We start from the raw sequence: 9419 nt of genomic DNA, 5'->3' as shown, positions 1-9419 counted from the left end.
CATCCATGTCCCTACAAAGGACATGAACTCATCATTTTTGATGGCTGCATAGTATTCCATGGTGTATATGTGCCACATTTTCTTAATCCAGTCTATCATTGTTGGACATTTGGGTTGGTTCCAAGTTTTTGCTATTGTGAATAGTGCCACAATAAACATATGTGTGCATGTGTCTTTATAGCAGCATGATTTATAATCCTTTGGGTATATACCCAGTAATGGGATGGCTGGGTCAAATGGTATTTCTAGTTCTAGATCCCTGAGGAATCGCCACACTGACTTCCACAATGGTTGAACTAGTTTGCAGTCCCACCAACAGTGTAAAAGTGTCCCTATTTCTCCACATCCTCTCCAGCACCTGTTGTTTCCTGATTTTTTAATGATCGCCATCCTAACTGGTGTGAGATGGTATCTCATTGTGGTTTTGATTTGCATTTCTCTGATGGCCAGTGATGATGAGCATTTTTTCATGTGTCTGTTGGCTGCATAAATGTCTTCTTTTGAGAAGTGTCTGTTCATATCCTTCGTCCACTTTTTGATGGGGTGGTTTGTTTTTTTCTTGTAAATTTGTTGGAGTATATTGTAGATTCTGGATATTAGCCCTTTGTCAGATGAGTCGATTGCAAAAATTTTCTCCCATTCTGTAGGTTGCCTGTTCACTCTGATGGTAGTTTGTTTTGCTGTGCAGAAGCTCTTTAGTTTAATTAGATCCCATTTGTCAATTTTGGCTTTTGTTGCCATTGCTTTTGGTGTTTTAGACATGAAGTCCTTGCCCATGCCTATATCCTGAATGGTGTTGTAAAAGGCATTTCTTTATTAGTAAGGTACTTCCTGATTTCAGGGACAAAGCATTGATGGAATCAATTCAGAAAAAAGGGGTTCTCACTGTCCAGGCTTACTTGTACAACCAAAAGACTGGCTGTCGGTGTTTACCTTTTTCCTTCAAGGCTCAGGGGTTAGCAGCTTTATAGATATGGGCAGTCCTGAGCATAAACCCAAATGCATTTGCATAATACAGTAGAATTAGACTATCCCTTTCTGCCTTAAATCCTGGTGCTTACATCTCTTCCTTACTAATAAATGTCTTTTGTGGCATTTCTCCTCACCAGAACATGGCACTTTCATCTGCATGAAAAACCTGTTCAGGCAGACATCCTTTCTTGTCATGATTTTCTTAATGATGTCTGTTACCTCTTGGTTGGCAGAAGCTGCTTCTCCTGTTATCTTGACATTTTTAAAGCCAAAAATCTCTTTCTAAAATTATCAAGTCATCTTTTGCTGGCATTAAATTCTCTAGCTTTAGATTCTTCACTTTCCTTTTGCTTTAAGTTCTCATATAATGACTTTGCTTTTTCTTGAATCATACTGGAGTCTATAGGTATGCCTTTATTATAGAAATCCTGCACCCACATAAAAGCTGCATTTTCAATAGGAGATAAAAAGATATTTTGCAAAATGTGCAAAGTTTCCATGCCTGCTTGCATAGCTGCAGCAATATGTTCACAGGTTTTCTTTCTTCTTTTTTTTACCATGGTACTTATTCTGGATCATTTATCTTGAAATGTTGGGCACCTGCAGCTGCAGAACTCAATGTAGGGTACATATCAAGCAGATGTAATGGCATGGCTTTTCTCTCATGGCTTTTCTTGGGAGCACTTCCAGCATCACTAGTGGCACTTTGTATGGGTCTCGTGATGTTATTCAAGGTTTATGGTATTGCACTAAACACAATAAAAAATATACAAGAACTGCATGAGATAACTTTTTACTGAAATATGCAATTTTCTAGAGAGATGAACTGCTTATGTGGAGATGATTAGTGTCACATTTTAAGCACGTACTTGAGGTCACCAATAGCAATAGAAGGTGGCTACGAAATTATTACAGTGTATACTACAGTTAATTTCATGCAGTTATGATTTAATACTGCATTTTTATGTTGGTTTACATTGATCTCAACTGTGAATGGTACCACGTAGGGTCTTTGTGTTGTGTGCATACATTCTGATAAATTTTAACTTCCTACAATAAATTTGTGTAAATTTTATGATAGTAAATGATAACATAAGCTAGTATCTACATATATTTTACACATTAATGACATATCTAACATTTTGTTAACTTTTTTTTTTTTTTGACAGCGTCTCACTCTGTCACCTAAGCTGGAGTGTAGTGGTGTGATCATGGCTCACTGCAGCCTTAACCTCCTGGGCTCAAGTGATCCTCCTGCCTCAGCCTCCCAAGCAGCTGGGACTACAGAGGTGCACCACCATACCTGGCTAATTTTTAAATTTTTTGTAGGGACAGGGTCTCACTATATGGTGCAGGCTGATTTTCAATTTTTTTTTTTTGATATTTCTAGGCAGTGTGGTTTGTCTGCAAGTTTTTTCAATTTGTCTCAAATCTGCAAAATTTGTTTCAATGTTTATTGAAAAAATCCCGTGTATAATTGGACCTGCACAGTTCAGACACGTTTTGTTCAAGGGTCAACTCTACTTCCCAGTTCACCCAGTGTGGAAGCTGAAGTCCTCACAGTGCCATTCAAGTCTTCCTCTTCCCTCCCTCCACCTTGAGGCCTTCGCTTCAGCTCTTCCCTTGCCTGGAACGCTTGTCCTCTGGCTCATTCTCTCCCCACTCAAGTTAACTCCAATCTCACTGTCTCAAAGAAGCCCATTTTGTTCTGCTTTCCCACCCTGCTATCCTGATCTCATCTACCCGGTTCCCCCCTTTTTTCATTGTATTTAACACTTCTAACCTATGGTATAATTTACTTATTGATCTTATTTATTGTTTACCATTTAGCTCCTCTTTCTAAAATTTTAAGCTCCATGGGGACGGGAATCTTTGTTTCACTCACTTATGGGTCCCAAGGGACCAGAAAAAAGTCCTAAGTGAACAGTGGCATTCAGTAAGTATTTGCTGAATGCATGATTGAATTAATTGAACAACAACCTTACAGATATTATCTTTAACAATCCTGAGCACTATGATTCCCATTTACTAGGTGAGAAAACTGGAGCTCAGCTAGATTATCTTGTCCAAAGCGAAAGGGATTACCAAGAGCTAATGACAGGATTTATACCCAGGTCTGCCTTTCACCAAAGCCAGCGTGCTTTCTTCAGTGCTGGTCTCACATCCTCTCAAGTAGGATTATCATAGATAAAAACAGATTGAGTTATGTTTTGTCAGAACATGACAGAGGCGACTCCATACAAACCAAGGGAAGCCTGTGTTTTTTGTGATTCTGGGCTTGAACATGACCCTTCCTGTAGTTTTGAGGTTTTAGGGTAAGGGATTGAGGATCAGAGAGAGGGTGCTATGGTCTGAAGGCTTACGTCTCCCTGAAAATTCATTTGTTGAAATTCTAACATCCAAAGTATTAAAAGGTGGGGTCTTTAGGAGATGATTAGATCGTGGGGGTGCAGCCCTAAGGGATGGGATTGGTGTCCTTCCCTTAAAAGAGACCCATGGATGTGGTGGTTCACACCTGCACTCCCAGCACTTTGGGAGGCCAAGGCGGGTGAATCACTTGAGGTCAGGAGTTCAAGACCAGCCTGACCGACATGGTGAAACCTCGTCTCTACTAAAAATACAAAAATTAGCCAGGCATGTTGGTGGGTACCTGTAATCCCAGCTACTCGGGAGGCTGAGGCAGAAGGAATCACTTGAGCCCAGAAGGCAGAGGTTGCAGTGAGCCAAGATTGCACCACTGCACTCCAGCCTGGGCCAACAGAGTAAGACTCTGTCTAAAAAAAAAAAAAAAAAAAAAAAAATTACGGAATTTGTTCACTCTTTCACCACATGAAGACACAGCTACAAGGAGCCATCTATGAACCAGAAAGCCCTCACTGGATACTGTAATGAATCTTCCAGCACCTTGATCTTGAACTTCCCAGCCTCCAGAACTGTGAGAAATAAATTTATATTGTTTAGAAGCCACTCGATTTAGGATATTTTGTTATAGCAACCTGAAGGGACTAAGACGAAGGAGATGATTCCAGAAGGCTGAATTACACATTCTTGAATTTGCATGTAAAATACACTAATCTAGAGAAAAAGGGAGAGAGTAGACCTGGGTCCAAAAGGATCTGCAGTAAACAATATCACATTCTCTTTGGTTTTGATTTTTAGGTCTCTATTCAGTAAACATCTCTTAAGATAGTGTCTCTCAAACTGGAATGTGTTTAGAAATTTCCTGGGCATGGCCAAGTACAGTGGCTCACGCCTGTAATCCCAGCACATTGGGAGGCCAAGGCGGGTGGATCATTTGAGGTCAGGAGTTCGAGACCAGCCTGGCCAACATAGTGAAACTGTGTCTCTACTAAAAATACAAAAATTAGCTGGGCATGGTTGCTCACACCTGTAGTCCCAGCTACTGTGGATGCTGAGGCAGAAGAATTGCTTGAACCTGGGAGACAGAGGTTGCAGTGAGCCAAAATTATGCCACTGCACTCCAGACTGGGCAACAGAGCGAGACTCTGTCTCAAAAAAAAAAAAAAAAAAAAAAACAGAAAAGAAATTTCCTGGGCAGGATATTAAAAATATAGATTCCTAGGCTCCACTCCAGAAGTGCTGGTTTAGTATGCCTGTGGAGCAGAAGTCTGCATTCTCAAGAAGCTCTTCAGCAGTTTCAAAGCAGGTGGCCCAGAGATTACACCAGAAATCTGGCCCTAAGATTCGTAAGTGAAAACAAAATAAGTGACTTTAGAGACTTGTCAAGTCCTTAAGATGTTTGATATTTCAGTTTTTATCTTTTTCCTTAATAATGGAGGATTGCGTCATATTAAGACATTGAAATTGGCTTAAATGTTCCCTCTAAGGAACCTTTGCCATTTGCCTGGTTAGTGATTGGAACCTACTGAAGGGGTGGCCATTGGAATGCATAGTCCCTGCGTGCAACATGTTTTCTGCAAATATTTGTTGACTTAAAATCCAAGTGGTCTGTTCATGTCCTTCACCCACTTTTTGATGGGGTTGTTTGTTTTTTTCTTGTACATTTGTTTGAGTTCATTGTAGATTCTGGATATTAGCCCTTTGTCAGATGAGTAGGTTGCGAAAATTTTCTCCCATTTTGTAGGTTGCCTGTCCACTCTGATGGTAGTTTCTTTTGCTGTGCAGAAGCTCTTTAGTTTAATTAGATCCCATTTGTCAATTTTGGCTTTTGTTGCCATTGCTTTTGGTGTTTTAGACATGAAGTCCTTGCCCATGCCTATGTCCTGAATGGTAATGCCTAGGTTTTCTTCTAGGGTTTTTATGGTTTTATGTCTAACGTTTAAGTCTTTAATCCATCTTGAATTAATTTTTGTATAAGGTGTAAGGAAGGGATCCAGTTTCAGCTTTCTCCATATGGCTATCCAGTTTTCCCAGCACCATTTATTAAATAGGGAATCCTTTCCCCATTGCTTGTTTTTCTCAGGTTTGTCAAAGATCAGATAGTTGTAGATATGTGGCGTTATTTCTGAGGGCTCTGTTCTGTTCCATTGATCTATATCTCTGTTTTGGTACCAGAATCATGCTGTTTTGGTTACTGTAGCCTTGTAGTATAGTTTGAAGTCAGGTAGCTTGATGCCTCCAGCTTTGTTCTTTTGGCTTAGGATTGACTTGGTGATGCGGGCCATATGAACTTTTTTGGTTCCATATGAACTTTAAAGTAGTTTTTTCCAATTCTGTGAAGAAAGTCATTGGTAGCTTGATGGGGATGGCATTGAATCTATAAATTACTTCTCAAAAGAAGACATTTGTGCAGCCAAAAAACACATGAAAAAATGCTCACCATCACTGGCCATCAGAGAAATGCAAATCAAAACCACAATGAGATACCATCTCATACCAGTTAGAATGGCAATCATTACAAAGTCAGGAAACAACAGGTGCTGGAGAGGATGTGGAGAAATAGGAACACTTTTACACTGTTTGTGGAACTGTAAACTAGTTCAACCATTGTGGAAGTCAGTGTGGCGATTCTTCAGGGATCTAGAACTAGAAATACCATTTGACCCAGCCATCCCATTACTGGGTATATACCCAAAGGACTATCAATCATGCTGCTATAAAGACACACGCACACATATGTTTATTGCGGCACTACTCACAATAGCAAAGACTTGGAACCAACCCAAATGTTCAACAATGATAGACCGGATTAAGAAAATGTGGCACATATACACCATGGAATACTATGCAGCCATAAAAAATGATGAGTTCATGTCCTTTGTAGGGACATGGATGAAATTGGAAATCATCATTCTCAGTAAACTATCGCAAGAACAAAAAACAAAACACTGCATATTCTCACTCATAGGTGGGAACTGAACAATGAGAACACATGGACACAGGAAGGGAAACATCACACTCTGGGGTCTGTTGTGGGGTGGGGGGAGAGGGGAGGGATAGCTTTCGGAGATATACCTAATGCTAAATGAGGAGTTAATGGGTGCAGCACACCAGCATGGCACATGTATACATATGTAACTAACTTGCACATTGTGCACATGTACCCTAAAACTTAAAGTATAATAATAATAAAATAAAATAAAAATAAATAAATAAATAAATAAATAATAAAAAAAAATCCAAGTGGTTTGCAACTTCTCCTGAAGAGCTCAATAAATGGAATACAGCAATTATTCTCATGACTATAGTTAAGTTTAGTTGTTAACATCCTAAGTACTTATGTCCCTAAGCTGTTCTCCCATGTTCCACAATTTATGAGGTAGCTGGAGAAGTGGAAGTGTTGAATCAATGCCTTTCGTGGTATAGAAAATTCTTCCTTTTTCTTGACATCTCTTTGTTGTCACCATGTAGTTGGGAGATGCACGTCCACAAAGACATGTTTAAATGACATGTTTAAAGGGAAGCCTACACAATGAGTTTGCTAATAGCATTTTCCCTGTTTACAACTAACTTCTGATTAAAGCCCTACACATGTACTCTCATTGGAGGTAAGGGTATAGCTTGCTGCCTGTTTCAAGTAGAACCTTAGTGGTTACAGTTTTGGAAAGATATCTATCTCAAGGTAAGAGCTTCATTTTTTAAAGTCATGAAATTAAATTTGTCACTTCGTGAAGCTTAACTTTTCTTAGGGTTAATTAAATCAACACTCATTCATAGAATGCTTTCTTAAACAGGAATCCTAGTGTACCCAATTGCAATGGAAGGGCCACCTCCCCCAGCTGGTTGAATAAGCAGTCCATTCTTGGATGGTTTGGCAGCTGTTGCTGAGAATGCTGCCTGGGGACCACCGAGTAAGAGTGAGGAAGTACGGTGTTGCTAAAATAACATTTGGTTTAGCCTTATATATTGCCATGTTAGCTTTCTACAGCTTAGGACTATTTTTGTCTAAATAAGTTTTGGTTAACTATATTTAGGGTCCTCTTTTCTTTCTTCTGAACTGAAGTTACATGTATAGTCAGGAGCTGCCCAATATTTTGGTCAACAACGGACAACATAAGTGGTCCCGTAAGATTATAATGGAGCTGCAAATTTCCTATTGCTTAGGAATGTTCTATACAGTGAAAGGCTTAGTGACACTATGGCTCAGTAACATCTTAATGTCATAGTACAATGCATTACTCACCTGTTTGTGGTGATGCTGGTGTAAACAAGCCTACTGTGTTGACAGTTATATAAAAGTATGGCACATACAATTATGTATAGTATATAATATTAATACATTTATTATTATTATTATAGTAAATGACTGTGTTACTGGTTTATGTATTTACTATATTTTTAAGTATTATCTTACAGGGTACTCCTTTTGCCCTTTTGAAAAAAATGAACTGTAAAGCAGCCTCAGGCAGGTCTTCAGGAGGGATTCGAGAAGGCATTGTTATCCTAGAAGATGGCAGCAGCTCCATGGGTGTTATCACCCCTGAATACCTTCCGGTGATGTTGATGATGCTGACCCTGTGTAGGCTTAGGCTACTGTCTGTGTTTTTGTCTTAGTTTAAAATAAAAGTTTAAAAAATAACAATTAAAAATAGAAAAAATATACAATAAGGATTAAAGAAAGAAAATTTTTGTATAGCTATATAATGTGTTTCAAGAAATGTATTATTACAAAAGAGTAAAAAAGTTTTTTCAAAAAAATTAAAAAGTTTATAAAATAAAAATGTTATGGTTGGAGAAAGAAAAAATTTAAAATAAATTTAGCGTAGCCTAAGTGTAGAGTGTTTATAAAGTCTACAGTTGCGTAATGTCCTAGACCTTCACATTTACTCACCACTTATTCACTGATTCACCCAAAATAACTTTTCTTGTTGCTCCATTCATGGAACCAGCTCAGCTCTATTCATGGTAAGTGACCTAGACAGGTGTAGCAGTTTTTAAGTTTTTATACTGTGTTTTTACTGTACCTTTTCTATGTTTAAATAAATAAATACTTAACATTGTGGTACAATTGCCTACAGTATTCAGTACAGTAACATTCGGTACAGGTTTGTAGCTTAGAAGCAATAGGCTATACCATATAGTCTAGGTGTGCAGTGGACTATACCCTCTAGGTTTGTGTAAGTACACAGTTTGATGTTAACACAACAATGAAATCATCTAATGACACATTTCTCAGAATGTATCCCTATCATTAGGTGGCGTGTGACTGTATTTATTTTGGTAATCCTGTTGCTGTTGACCCCTTTATCAATTACCTCAAACTTTTATTATAACATTACTTAAACAACATTTAATAATTCATCTTATTGCTACATTTTATCAAGTTACTTTCCGATTCCTAATTTTATCTTCAAACTGTTTAAATTAAATATAGTAATAATGACAACATGTGCTCCATTAGGGACCTCATCTTGAGGATGATCCTGAGGATCAGAGTGACTTACCTAAGGTCATCTAGCCCACAAGTGGTAAAATCTTGACTAAAAATTCCAGTCCTTTGGCCTTCTAGCTATGGACACGGCCTCACATTCGTATGGCTAACAGGAGATATGGGAACTGTTTTCAGCTGTAGAATTGACAACTAACTGGCTTACCCGGGAGGACAATCTATGATCCTGGTCTCTTTAACACAGCATTCTAACCAAGAGAACCAGTCTGTGGGGGTTATCCCAGATGATCAGTCCCATTCATCATCATTACTAGACGGATAATGAAGCAATGCTTGCTTTGTGTAGATCTCAATCTAATTACTCCAGCTAGTGAAATTTGTCTAAGAATTACCAAAAGTTTTCATTACCTCTATTTTATTGAAATATTCAAATATTGGTGATAGGGTTTTGAAATTATTTCCTCTTTTAGAAAAGCATTAGCCCCTCTGAAGCCATATTTTTACTGTAGGTATGAAATTTCACAGTTTAAACGGAATATACATCCTTCTCATTGTTACATGGCACATACTCCAAAACAGACTACACAATCAGATAAAACAATACTCAGCAAATTCAAAGAACTGAAAACATATCAAC

At 38.4% G+C, this 9419-nt stretch overlaps 1 protein-coding gene across 1 annotated transcript in view; it reads left to right on the top strand.

Annotated features, from left to right (window-relative positions):
- GRM8 (glutamate metabotropic receptor 8) overlaps nt 1-9419 on the top strand; it is a 938300-nt gene that overhangs the window by 69320 nt on the left and 859561 nt on the right. The gene's annotated exons all lie outside the window — the stretch shown is intronic.

This window comes from Pongo pygmaeus, chromosome 6, assembly GCF_028885625.2.
Source record: "Pongo pygmaeus isolate AG05252 chromosome 6, NHGRI_mPonPyg2-v2.0_pri, whole genome shotgun sequence".
Classification (NCBI taxonomy): Eukaryota; Metazoa; Chordata; class Mammalia; order Primates; family Hominidae; genus Pongo; species Pongo pygmaeus.
Note: the sequence above shows the minus strand (reverse complement) of the source record. Positions and strands in the feature narration are given on the sequence as shown.